Genomic DNA, 14,433 nt, shown 5'->3' with positions numbered 1-14,433 from the left:
AGAAATCAGAACATTTTAATGGCCATTATCTGCTTCTGGCCAAACGATTATATCGTGTTAATGCATGGCCCTTAAGCAGATGAGACCCATTTGTTGTCTTCTTGCTGACTGTCAAGTCAAAAGAAGCCCAGGCTTGAACCAGCACCATAAATAGGGGCCCGTCTGCCCCAACTGCTCCCTGAAAAGTGAGTGAGTTTTTGTCACTGAACACAATGAACAGATGCTGATTGAGGCAAGAAATTTTCTCTACAAAATCAAATACGCAGTAACATCAACACCATCCCTGCCACAAGACAAAAGAGCAGTTCCCTTCGTCGTACACCGATTTCCAAGAAAGTGAGTTAAAGGAAGCCACCAGCACACACTTGTGGCTATATCCTCCTGCTTGAATAAAGATAGAAACACATAAAACAAGAACTGGCTTGGTGTTTCTAAAGATAAACTCATGCTACCACTCAGATCTTTAGCAAGTGTCTTTCTTTGAAAAAGCCAACTCTTCTTACCTTTTGTTTCCCGGGAACAAAATTGGACACAAGAGGAAAACTGGAGGTTGGGATGGGGAGAGTAAATATTTGAAGGGGTGTTCACGATCTAGGACGGAGGCGGCAATTGGGACAGATCTACCACGAATCCTTCCTGAAAGGATAAGAGGTAGTCTAGCAGCATGCATCTCCCTGAACTCTAATTTTAAAATCAACCAAAAACAAAAACAGAAAACAGGCTGGCACTGGGACAGAGGAGAAAGACACGGGTGAAGAAAACAGTGTAATAGTGTGTGTTATTTTATACTCTCCTCTCCGCACCAAAACCCAAATAAGAAGCACTATCTCGTGACACCTGTTTTCACTTGAGAACGAAATTTTAGCACCCCTGGTGGCAAACTCTTACTCAGGATTTAAGAAAACAGAGAAGAAAAAGAGAGAAACTCTGAGAGTCTTAAAAGTTTTCTTTCCCGGAAGAGGGTGAACGTTCTCTATGTGGGTAGAAGTGCCGCTTCAGAGTCGGAATGAGGCATTGAAGTCTTGCCTGGAGGCAGAGCAGTTGATGGGAGCGAAGGGAGGGAAGGGGTGAAGCTCGGTGGGTGGGGCCCTAGGGGAGGGAGACCGGAGATGGAAGGGCCCCTGGGAATTTGGGACAGCCGCAAGGGTGCTCGGGGAACAACAGAGCCTTTGGGATTCCTAATGGGCTTACCGAGACAGCAGCGAGGTCAGTGGTGAACTTTCAGTATAGGTGGGTGATGGGTCAAAACAAACAAACAAACAAACAAACCCACAAAGGAAAGCAACCGGTAATTTCACCCCTTTTAATAATGCCCAGAGCAAAACAGGGAAACCACAGGTCTCCCTAAGATTCGGGATGGTTTATCTTCTGAAGTTCAAACACGGACTCCTCACTACCGCTTTCTTTTAAAGATGTCATTCTCCCACCTCCACACTCACTACCAAACAAACATAGAAATCTACTACTGTTCTCCCCACGCACTCCATTTTCTTCCAATCTGAGAGCCATTTGTGTGTATAATTGAAAATTAGCAGTGCAGCTGTTTGAAGAGAGTAATTTATCACAGCGCATTGTTCGTGCCTGACACTTTAGACCTGGCTCTAACAAGCCAGTGGTTGCTGGGGGTTGAGCTACAGAAAGTGATTCGGCTGTAATGCTGCGTTTCCCCTGCTTTGTTGCTAATTGTAGCCTCTTTTTCTCCACTGAATTGGGAGTTGAGTAAAAGAGCTTGTTTGCTCTGTGCGGTGAGGCTGCCAGGGCCGCTTGGGCTATTATCACAAGATACTCTTGATCTTTTGAAAAGCAGGAAATAGAATTTTTCTCCAACAGGGAAAGTAATTTGCGATGCGTCCATTAGTTCTTCATTAAAGCAAGATTAAATTGCACGGCAAATCACATCTGTGTTTGGATGATTAAAGGGTGGCATTTTAGAGGCCAAAACTAATTACTAGTCAAAATGAATGGGAGTGAAAAAACAGTCATGTTTTTACATTAGATAGTGTGGCTTGTAATTAGATTCAAGCTAATTCCACTATTTCTTCTCTTTTAATGAGATGAGCCTGTCCTCATCTTTTTCTAGGCCATGCTAACAGCCCCAAATGTATAATTTTGATAATACTAAGAGTTTACTTTATTGAAATTTCTTTGCTACCTGCCACAAGTGACTGTTCTCTCCAGTGGTACTTCATTATGTTAGAAACACAAGCTACTCAGCAGGAGAGTTTACACCAAAAGTTATTCATACAGGAAAAGGAGTAATTTTAAATGAATATGTGTATAAGTAAAAAAGCATACTTTTTAATGTTATTGAAAGTTGCCATCTCCAGAAATTTGTATGAAGCAAATTCTCATCTTTTGGGCAAGTAAAACAATGATCTTTAGCAATGAAGAGTAAGGAATGAGGTTTGCATGAGGTAGGATATCGAAGGGCTCTGATTTCAGTGTGCATTTGGCTGATGGGTTTTTTCCCCTCCCTTGAAATCTAATTGTTGTCATCTTTCCTGTATGTTTCACCTTTCCTATGATTAAGGCATGTTATGATGAATTGCCTGGGTTCATTTTTTATTTTTATTAAAAACAAACATTAGAAATTAAAATCATTGCACCAAGAAAAAGAAACATATAATGGGGGGGTGGAATTGAGGGTGGGAAGTTGGGGTCGGTGGGGCAGGGGAGAGTGGTGGTGCAGAAAATGGAGACAACTGTACTTGAACAACAATAAAAAAAGAAAAAGAAACGTATACAATCTATGACTGTAGGCAACCATGATATTTATCAAAGGTAGGTTAAATTTGCTCTCAAAAATTTGTTTCAGTTTTTGATGGTGGGCAGATGGTAGTTTCTGAAATAACTACAGATAACATTTAGATTAGCAAAGCAGTTATTGAAGAAACAGAGAAGTGAGTGGGCATTCATTCTGACCGAGGCATTCATGGATTCACTGCCTTATCAGAAACACCTTCAGATTAGAATATATGTGATTCTTTGGACTCAGTTTCAAACACACCAACTTCAGTGGCCTCAGTCAAGGAGGAGCCTATTAAACAGAACAACACAAGTTTTCCTTTTCTGGCAGTTATCTAAGAATTTGACATCAGAAATTCTAAATCTCTAGTACTTAACACATTATTTTAGTAAAACACTTTGTAGGAAAGGCCCCATTGACGCAATTACTCCTTTTCCTGAAGACGCTTCAGGCCAAAAATTGCATCAGTGCAAAGATTCTCCAGTGTATTCCCAGAACCCACCACCTTTATGCTAATGGGATAAGTGAAAAATTGATTAAAAGGAGAGGGAATGCATGAATGAATGAATGAATGAATGGGGGGAAACAATCTTTGCGAATCAAATTTTCCTCAGTAGTTTTTCAGTGAAATTTATGAGATGTGGGTTATCTTCCTATGATAATGTGCAAACAGCACTTTCAAACACTGGAATATGTAATTTACATGTGCTGCCAACATGGCGATGGGAACAGAAGCAGGATTACCAAGATCTAGTGTTGTACCAGGCAGATGGATTTTTATATTAACCACTTGCTTGTCCCCCACTTAGTCACTTATTCATTCATTGTATTTTTTAATGAATTTTATTAGGTGAGTTGAATTTTTTTGTTTTCATACGATAGCTTTCATACAACCAACACTTTATACATGATGTTTCCGAGACAATAATTCCTATTTCAATTCCTATTTTGCTCCAATCCTGTGTATCTCCTGCCAGTAATGTCACAGTGTACAGACAGACATTGGGAAGACTTTTCTGGTCTGCAACAGGGTATGTACAACGCAACAAATAGAGACAGTCACAATGGGGCAGTTTGTATACTGGTTGTTTGTGTGTGAGACGTCGACTGTGGTACAAGTGAATAGAGAGGGATAATTTCATTTGACACCAATTCAAAAACTGGATAAAACCAAGGTTCATGATCCATGGTCCCACAGGAAGTGGGTACTAACTAGTGTCCTTGTTAGCCATCTGAAGAGATGGTTCAGAGTTAGAATGGGCCAAGTCTTGCTAGAAGCAAATCTTAGGAAAATCACCTTGACTGAGGACCTCCAGAGAGCTCTTTTCCCCATGTTTTGGGAAAATGTTTCTTACATTCAGAGAGTTTGAACTGAGGACCCTTGTTGGTGATTTTAAAAAGTACATCTAGCAGTTACTACACAAAACATTAAAACCTCTTTCTTATGGGTGAATCCTTAAAAGCTGTAAAGTGATGATATCAGTTGTCATCTTACCAATATTGTCACTGTGGGGCCCTCTGTGTGCTAAGTACTCTCCTAGATATCAGGGATATAGCGGCGCACAAAAACTACCTATAAAACATGAAACAACTAACAACACAAAATTTTAAATTACCCTAATAAGAATTAAGAGACCTTTAGAACACAATTACTAAAGGTGCATTATGGTGCTTATTAAGCATGACATATCCAGGCTTATTTTAACTTATGCCATCTAATTCAGGTGCAAAAATAATTAAAAAGTTATGGCTTTGTTTTCGTGGCAGCTGCTCACCTCAGCTCATTTGGGCTACAAGGACGATAACTGAATGAATCTTGCAGAGGGAAGAAAAATAATGGTCCTCTTGGTGGGTAGCAACTGGTTGGGCGGAAGAACCACTGGTTGTCCAGAACACCCAGTCCTCTGTCCTTGACTGAAGACTCACTGGGAAAGTCAGACATCTTTAAAGGGTCAACCTGGAAGTAGATAGTTAATCAGAACTTAATAAAATATTTTTTGAAATACCTGAGGCCAGGCAATGTGACAGAGTGTCAGGATCCCTCTTTGTTTCACTCTGTAGAACTAAGGTGCTCCCTACGAGTCCCTCCTCTGTGACTAATCCTGGGCGACACAGGACGGTTGCTGGGCAAGCCCATCCTAAAGCTTCTTATGCTGTGTTTTTCCCAACCACCTGCTGCCTAGAGAAAAAAAATATTTGCTGGTTCCCAAGTACCATTCAAGATCTTAAAGCCCATTTGAATGTGATTATTTTCTAATTATGGGCTTAATCCGAATTGTGGGCATAAATAACTGTTCTGTGTACCCTCAGAGAACAAGAGGATATAAGCCTTAAATTGTGGCATAAGTAACTTGCTTTAGATATTCTTTTTAAAATAAAGTTATGATAATGCTTGGATTTGGGCGGGGAGCAGAATTCAGCTAATGCTGTGGCAAAGACTGTGTCCCTCAGCTTGAACCTGAGTTTTTTGACTAGACAGAAAACCAACAGACTAGGATAAAAACTTTCAAAACAAATACTTAAATTATTTCTTAAAAAAAAAATTCCTTCCATCTGTTAGCCTCCAAAGGGGTAGAAGAAGCAAAAAAGGAAATAACAAAGATAATACCCAGGCAAATATAAGCATTTTCCTCCATAAAATCTACTCTAGGAGAAATTTAGTTACAAATTAAACTATTAGTCAATCTGAAAAGAAAGGGCTTAAGGAGATTTTTGAAGGCCCACTTGCTGGGAGGCAGAGAGGACAGGGAGAGGGAAGGAGATTTAAATGTGTGGAATGACTTTTTAAAGGTAACTGAAGCCAAAATGACCCTATAATTTAGGCCCAGCCACCCTACCATCAATTACACTATCTTTTAGCAAAAGAATTATCCATATACACAATCATATATATATATATATATATATATATAGTACTATATATGTGTATATGGTATAATCCTATATAAACTGTTAAGAATATACATTTATATTTTTTACACACACATCAAGCTATGCACATAGGTTATTTTAACAGTGGGGAGAGAAGCAAATATGAAAGATTTGTTTTGTTTTGTTTTACACTTTTGGCTTTGCATTAGTAGCTTGTAGTGCTTATGCTTTACTTTTGTTCCTTAAGAACTGGGAGGAGTTTGTGTCCAACACTAAAGTAAAGAACTGGAGAGAATCCTGTATTCGCAGGCTTTGGTGAGGAAACAGTTGTAAACAACCTACAGCCACGTCATTTTCTGATGCTCTGAGAGAAGCTCTCAGAAAGCCAGGCCCCTTCCCCTGGAAAGACTCACCTACAGAACTAAGCCTTCAGCAGGTCCTGGCCCCAACTTAGAGTCTGGGCACAGACCTGGTTAGAGATGGGGACAGGGACCCAATTGCTTCCACTGCAGAACTGCCCGAGGGCACTGCAGAGATGAGCTGCGCAGATTCTGTCCCACCAAAGAGATTCCGGGGAAGTCACTGGAAGTGAGTCGACCCACCAAAATGGGTCCTGACTTTTTCTTGAGAAACATCCTGGGATCAACAATATTCCTCCCATCAAAATACCTCGTTAAATGCTTGCATAACAGAAAAAGGCAAATGTGCACAGAATAAAAACAGTTTAAGAGAGAAATGGCATAGGGGTGACTTGACCGTTGTATAATCTGGTTACAGAAAGAGAGCTCCAATTTTATTTCCAATATACTTCACACACACTCTAAGGAGGGCCAGAAGGACATCACACAGACTTTAGAGCACACGCAGTGAGGAACTAGTGATATGTTAGCCCTGCTGCACAGCAATCCAACAAGTGGACGTGTTACCCCCTTGATCTCTAATTCTCACAATTCTGTGTTGGACAGCTGAGGAAACTGAGTCAAAGAAAATAAAAAGGTACCCTTTGGAAGTCACACAGTTCGACTAGGTTTAAAACCAAAGTCTGTGAAACTTGAGATCCCTCATGCATTCTCCTGGACAATTTCTCCAAAAAGAAGTTACTGTTTTAGGAGAATAAAGTGATAAGAGGGATGATGGTGCAATTAAATACAATTCTGGTTTTGCTTACAGCCAACTCAGTAACTTACCCCATAGCTGAAGTGTTTAGCCTCTTTACAGCGGAGATACTGAGCAGAACACTTCAACACTCTGCTGCAAGACTGTGCACGGAGACTGAAAAAAATGCTCAGCAATATCACGCAGTGTGATGTGAAAAAATGTGGCAAATTATGTTTAAGTAATAAAGCAATCTATAATTCAGCAACCTAAAAATAAGCACTCTTTATATTTTGATCCATTTTCTTCTAGTCTTTTAAAAATGTGTATGTTTTATTTATTCAAAACTAAGTTTATACTGTACTAACTGATTTTTTACATTTCTTTAGAATATTTAGCCCTGGCCAGGTGGCTAAGTCAGTTGAAGTGTCATATCATGCACCCAAAGGTTGCAGGTTTGATCTCCAGTCACGGCACATGCCTAGGTTTCAGGTTCAATTCCTGGTCAGAGTACGTAGGAGAGGCAACTGATCAATGCTTCTCTTCCACATCAATGTCTTTCTCTCTCATCCTCCCTCTCTCTCTAAAATCAATGAACATATCCTCAAGTGAGGATTTAAAAAAATCTTTAAAATATAGCATAGGCAATAGTAATGAGAATAAACTAAATGTTCTTCAACAAAGGATAGTACCAACCTGGAGTCTAAGTAGCTACTAAAATAACAAAATAGATCCGTATAAACTGAGTTGAAGAGCTGTCTGGAATGTATCATAAAATGAAAAAGCAAAATGCAGAACAATATGGAATGTATGATTCCATTAAAATAAAAAACCCACATCTGTGGCTTTGTGCGTGCACGTGTGCCCCTCTCACGTGTGAGCGTGGAAGAAGACTGGAGCAGTGGCTGTCTCTCAGGTGGAAGATAAAGGGGACCACATAGGAGATACACTGCTATTAAGAAGATAGGACTCATAAAACAAACTGTGGTTTGTTTTATACATTCCTTTATATTATTTAACATTTTGTAAATAAGTGTGTTGTGAACTATGTTTCCCCCCTGCCCACCCAAAATATGTGTGGTAAAGCTACAATTCCCACTGTGGCTTTATTTGGCGTAAGGAATAATTAAGACTAAATGAGGTCATAGAGTGGGGCCCTGATCCAATAGAATTAGTGTCCTGAGAGTAAGAGACACCAGAGAACTAGCTCGCTCTCCCCTCCCCTCCCACCACCCTGCTTCAAGCTCAGCATGGGTCACAGTACAGGGTCCTGGAGGAAAGAGAGAAGATTAACTAAAGTTTGTTTAACAAGTACTTTGTTCTGATCTTCAGCAGGAACAAGCACTTCAACTGATCTTTTATGGGGCAAAGCAGTGGAATTTTGAGGGTCTTTGCCTGGTTTTGTTACATTTAAAGGAGGAAGGTACCTGTGAGTCTTATTAAGTTAGTTTCCAGAGCACAAATTGTGGGGGGATTTCATAACCTTCACTGTTTTCCAGGATCAGAGGGATCAGGTAAAATTCAACTGTTGAGGGCAAAGGGGAACTAACCAGAACATAGCTGTAAGGAAGCAAAAGGTGTTTTACTAACTAATGCAAAGAGGCTCGGGGACACACCCGAAGAGAAGGGTGTGTTCCAGGATGTGGTGTAAGAGCAACAAGGTTAGTCAGGCAGATAGCCATCTGGACAGTTACTAGGGAGGGAAATTTTACCCCTCCTGTGCACAAGCTCAACTGACCAATCAAGTAAAGGAGCACGAGCCAGTGCACGAGTTAACTCACCAATAATCAGTAACCCTGTTTTGCCCATGAGCCAACCGCTAACCGCCACATCTGCTTCTGTATCCAGCTTGCTTGCGCACCTCCATAAAACCCTAAGCCTGTAAAGCGTTTGGCGCGACTCTCATTTGCAGCCCTTGCGGGCACCGTGTCTCTGGACACTTTGGAGAGTTCGCCCCTGCGCAGGTTAAACTTGGCCAATAAAGTAACATCTTTGGAACCCTGAAAGTCTCCGACATTTGTTCTCGTTCTCGCGGTTGGTGAATGCAACACAACCTTGTCACATTCTGCAAGTGAGGTTAAAAATAGCTACCAGTGCTCATCTTAAGAAGTTACTGAGTACCCTTAGTATTATGCTGGACATATTCCATAATATTTTTTATAACTTTCACAACATTAATTTTATAACAGCCCCCTGAAGTAAATCCCTATTTCCACAAGTAGGACCCAGGCTCGTGGAAGGTGACATGCACAAAGTCACAGACTAGTAAAAGATGCAGCAGGCACTCAAACCAGTGGACTCACTCAGTTCCTGCACCTCATTGCCTTCATGAAGTTACATGGAAAGAATTTGTACCTGGAAAGCCAGTGGGTTTCTTAGTGATCTTTAAGAGGAGCATGAATTTAATCAACCAAATTCTCCTGGGGTTTATACAGTCTGAGTGGAAGGTAACTTAGAGAAATGAAACTTTATGTGGTAGAAAGAATACAGATTTCACAGCAGATTATCTGGCATTGAATTCTAGCTACATAATTTCCTCAGTAAGACATTTTCAATGAGTTGCTTAGTTTAGCGGAGTCTCAGTTTCTCCACCTTTGTAAAATGGCGATAATAACAGTATCTGCCTCACAGGATCATTTCAAGGTTAAATGCTTTGCAAGTTATAAAGCACCAATACAAAGTTAATGAACCTTCATCGTCCTTCCTAATTCTATCAGCCAAACAAATGTGAGATACACTGCTATTAAGAAGATAGGACTCATCCAAGTTGGCTAGGATGTTCTATCCAGTTGTTGACATGTTAAGTCAAACCTATTATTTACTTCAACAGATAAATATGTAGAACATTTCTAACAGGGTATGACACTGAGCCAACACTTTAAACCTGACAGGGTTATTTGGGATTGTGGTGCTCCACAGGCAGAAGTTGTGTTAAACAATCAGATAAAAAGAAACAGGGAAACTCCCAGAACACTTGACCGATCACAGTCTATAAAAGCTAGGAGTGCTTTACTGAGATCATGAAAAGATACACTTGCAATCATAGCACGCACTCAGTCCTCATTATACAGTGCTGCCTACGAATGCTGTTAGAGTTTATTCGAACTCTGTTTCCATCACAATAAAACCTCACTTTTGAGGTTTTATAATTTAGCCAAAATAATTTGCTACAGGAGGGTTTCAAAAGATCTTTTTTATATAACCCTTTGAATAAAACTCCAACATCAGAAATTCTAAACAGTAAAGACCCTGCCACTTCAAAAGCATTTTTTGTTGGATGAGTGTTAAATTTTTGGTCACGTGGGTTTCATTTCAATTGTATGAAGTTTTTCTAGATCGCAGCTTACTTTAGTTAATAGGGACTAATAGGAAGTGGAGAGCTTCAAAACAGTTTTCTTTGGTGTACTTTTTATTAAGAGAATGAACAAAAAAGCATTTGAATATAAAGAAAAAAATTTAATACATGTTTGCTAGGAAGTCACTGAGTCCAGTCCTCATAATTTAGATTTACAAAATTTAAAAATTTTATTTTGCCTAATCTATAGTAAAAGCCATGTTCCTGAAGAACTTAATTAAAATTTTTGAAGTACTAAGATGCTAATTTGAAATATACTGTTATAGAAAAATCACTTAGCCCAGGATTTCCTAACATTGTCCCTATGAATACCAGATGTTAATAACTGGCCTACCCTGAAATGAAACAAACTGAATAAAACAAGCAATAAAATAAACTCAGTAAGTTATGGAATATTCAGAAACAGTCCACTTTGGAAAGTCACAAAGTATTATTAGCGTATTAAAATTTTTTAAGTATGCTTAAACCTGTTTAATATGTTTAACTTGGCCTTGCCCACATTCGTTTTTACTCTTTGGCTCGTTTTTCACAACCAACTACCATTAATCACAAAACAAACATTAGGAAATCCGTGATTTACTCAACAGACCAGTTTCTTTTCACAGGGTGAGAGACCATCACGCCAGAATCCCTTGCTGAAACACAAATCCAGGGCCCCAGATCCTGACTCACACTTTGGCACACATTCTGAATATCAGCACCCCACTCCTGCCCCCAGGCCTCTGCCCCTCCCCTGGGGGTCACCATGAACACTATAGCCTGACAGCTGCTGGGACGGTGTTCAGCAGGACATCCAAGGGTGTAAAACTGGTTTCTATCACAGTTTTGAAGATCAGACAGTACTCATGTTCCACATGTTGTTCCAGAGCATTGAAAATTAAGTAAAGCTACCTAACTCCTTGAAGGAAAGAAGTAGAATACTGATAATTACACCTAAAAACAGAATTAAAAATGTAAACCACAGACCATTACCATTTATGAATATCAATGCAAAAATACTAAATGAAATGTTAGCTGACCAAAATCTAAAACCACAGGAATGACACATTTTGATTAAGTAGATTTATTTCAGAAATTCAAGGTATATTCCATATCATAAAATTCATTAATACAATAAAGTATATTAATAGATCTGAGGGGAAATATATTTGGGTATGTTCATAAATGCTGAAGAAAATTTCTGACAAAATTCAACACTTATTTCTGATGAAAAAGTTATTCCAGAGAATAAAAATTGATGAGTATTCTCTTAACTACCTAAAATATATGTGCCTTAAAGCATCTTACTTAATGGGAAACCACTAGAGGCATTTTCACTCAGGTCAGGACAGGCAAGGATGACAAACATCTCTACAACTAACCAACTTTGTACTAGAAGTACCTGTCAATGCAAATAGACAAGAGGAACCAAAGGGAGGCATGAGAATTATTAAAGAACAAGTAAAACTGTCTCTGTGATGTGAGAGCATACACACAACCACTAGACATTCAAAGATTAAACTGGCTCAAACAATATAAGAACTCAATAAGTTAAGGTATAGAATTAACATACAGTGATCAGTAGTTTCATATACACAAATAATAACCAGTTAGAGACTATAGCTATAGAGAAAACTCCAATAACAGTACCAACAAAAAATCAAATACTTAGGAATAAATTTAACAGGAAATTTGCAAAACCTGTCTAAGGAACACTGTAAGTCAATCCTGAAAGATGCAAAAATAAACAAAAACAAGTGAAAAGGCATCTCCTGGTGTTGAATACCACTAAGTATCATAAAGCTAAGTATCCTAAGTTCTCCTAAAGTGAATTTATTAATTTGATGAAATCCCATCACCAATTAGCTTACTTATAGTGCTAAACAAATTGACACAAGTTCATGTGGATCCTTTTGGTTTCAAGTCCACCCGTGTTTACAAGAAAAAGCTGGACAATATGAAGATTGAGTTTTTCTTGCACCCAGCAGAGACCTGAGGTTACTGAGCAAATTGCTAACCCAAAAATCTGGAGGAAAAAGAACATTTAGAGAGACACACAGCAGAGATCTGTTAACCTGGAACAGGTATTTCTGGGCCATTATCTTGTAGGATAATTAAAAGACACTTTAGATAAATTGTACAGGCTAAGGATAAACTTAGGAGAGTGAGAAACTCCGGAAACAGCAGTCAGAGGGGGCGGGGGGTGGGAATGACGTGGTTACAGTTACGTAGGTTTTTCTTCTGGAAACCCCACCAGACTCTCACAGGAAAAAAACAGAAACAAGAAAGATGCCCTCATGGCCCTGTCAAGGGGAAAGAAAGAGAAAACATTGTGAGATACAGAAATGACCCCTGAGCTTTCTCCACAACACAGTCTTATGTTCCAGGTAAAAAGACATTGCCAGGGCCATGGAGGGATCTTTCTCAGCCTTCTCTGTGATAACCTGGTGGGTTTCCTAGAAATAACGCATTTCTCCCACTCCAGGACCGTCTAGCCTTCCTGTCTCAGTTAAAGGGGTTAAAAAAATTCAAGAGGTGTTAGAGCTTATTTTGGGAATGTTGCAGCTGGGGAAGAAAGTAAGGGTAGCGGGGGGGGGATGAAAGGTGGAAACACCTATGAAGATCACGGCCCTGAAAGAAAGACCCACTAAAATCATGAGATTTAGCTGGAATACAGAATGTTCTGCCTCCTCCTCATCTTACCACCGTACCACCCCAGCAAAGTGTTCCAGTATAACAGAAGTGGATTGCAGCTTAAAGAAGAGCAAAACAGATTTTTTTCTGAGAAGTACTCAGGAAAGCCCCAATTCAGGAAGGGTAACAAAAACAAGGGAAATAGAAAAGTTTAAAGCTTCTGCTAACTATAGCTACAGTAAATATTAAATACAGCCCACCTCCTAGCCAGGTTAACAAATCTACACATTAAAAGCCCACTTACCTCAATTCCTATCTGATGAATACAACACATTCAGCTTCCAAAGCATACCAAAAGGCAAGAAAAATCAGTCTGAAGCGACAAATCAAGCATGAGAATCAGACTCAGCTAGATGGGGAATTTAAAATAACTATGATTGACATAAGAGCTCTAAGTAGACAGCATCCCAGAACAGATGGATAATTTAAGCAGAGAGATGGAAACTCTAAGGGTCAAAAGACAGAATGAGGAAAGAATTGGTGAGCTTGAAGATGGGTAAGTAGAACTTCCCAACTGAAATGTAAAAACAACAATAACAAAAGCAAACAAAGAAAGAAACAAAAGGCAGAACATCCAAGAACTGTGGACTGATTTGTAAAGGTGTAAAATGCACATAAATGAGGACAAAAGGAAGTGCTCAAATGTAAAACACAATAATGGGGGTATATCAGCTGATACAGCAGCCAACTGAAAGAAAGAACTCTCAATGGCCAAAGTTGGAACAGCTTGAGCAATAAAATAAAGAAGTGTCAGATTATAATCCAAAAAATAAAATAAATATTTATGAGCCCATATCAATATAAATAAATAATTGAATAAATAAGTAGATAGGAAGAATAGATAAACCACCAATATAGAAAAATCTAAATAATTTATATAGATATTCCATACACAAAGAAGAGAACCATAACTTCCACTTTGTGTTTGTGTATTGTGTATCTTATAAGAACCCTTATAACTCAATAATAAAAAATTCAAAATAAATAATAAAATAATACAATAATAAATAATAAAAACCCATAAATAATAAAAACCCATAACTCAGGCTAATCATGAGAACAATATCAGACAAAACAATTATGGGATCTTCTACACTATCCCTGACTCTCCAACATAATCAAGATCATCAAAAACAAGGAAATTCTGAGAAAATACTACAGCCAAGTGGAGCCTGAGACAAAACAACTAAATGCAATTTGGTGTCATAGATGATATCCTGAACCAAGAAAATAACATTAGACAAAAATCAAGGAAAACAAAGTATGCACTTTAGTTAATAATAATATATTAATGTTGGTTCATTAACTATAAAAAATGTACCATACTATTTATTGTGAGATGTTAATAACAGAGGAAAACAGGTGTGGGGTTTACTGGAAATACTTTGCACTATTTTTACAATTTTTCTGTGTACCCAAAAGTATTCTATAATGAAAAGATTGTTTTTTAAAGTTTGTATGGGAAAACAAATATACTAAAGTAGCCAGGAAAACACTTTAAAAAATCTATGAAAGTTATTAGTCCTACCTGACATCAAAACATAGTACAGCGTCTCTACAACTGAAACAATGTGGTGCTGTGCATAATTAGATTAACAGACCAATGAAATTGAATAGAAAGCCCAGGAATAGGCCCAAAATTTAGTACATGGTAAAAGTGTTATCTGAAATCACTGAAGATTTAACAAGCAGT

The sequence above is a fragment of the Sturnira hondurensis genome, unplaced genomic scaffold (genome assembly GCF_014824575.4).
Source record: "Sturnira hondurensis isolate 20B ecotype Veracruz unplaced genomic scaffold, ASM1482457v3 Scaffold0019216, whole genome shotgun sequence".
In the NCBI taxonomy this organism is placed as follows: domain Eukaryota; kingdom Metazoa; phylum Chordata; class Mammalia; order Chiroptera; family Phyllostomidae; genus Sturnira; species Sturnira hondurensis.
This window is presented reverse-complemented; position numbering follows the sequence as displayed.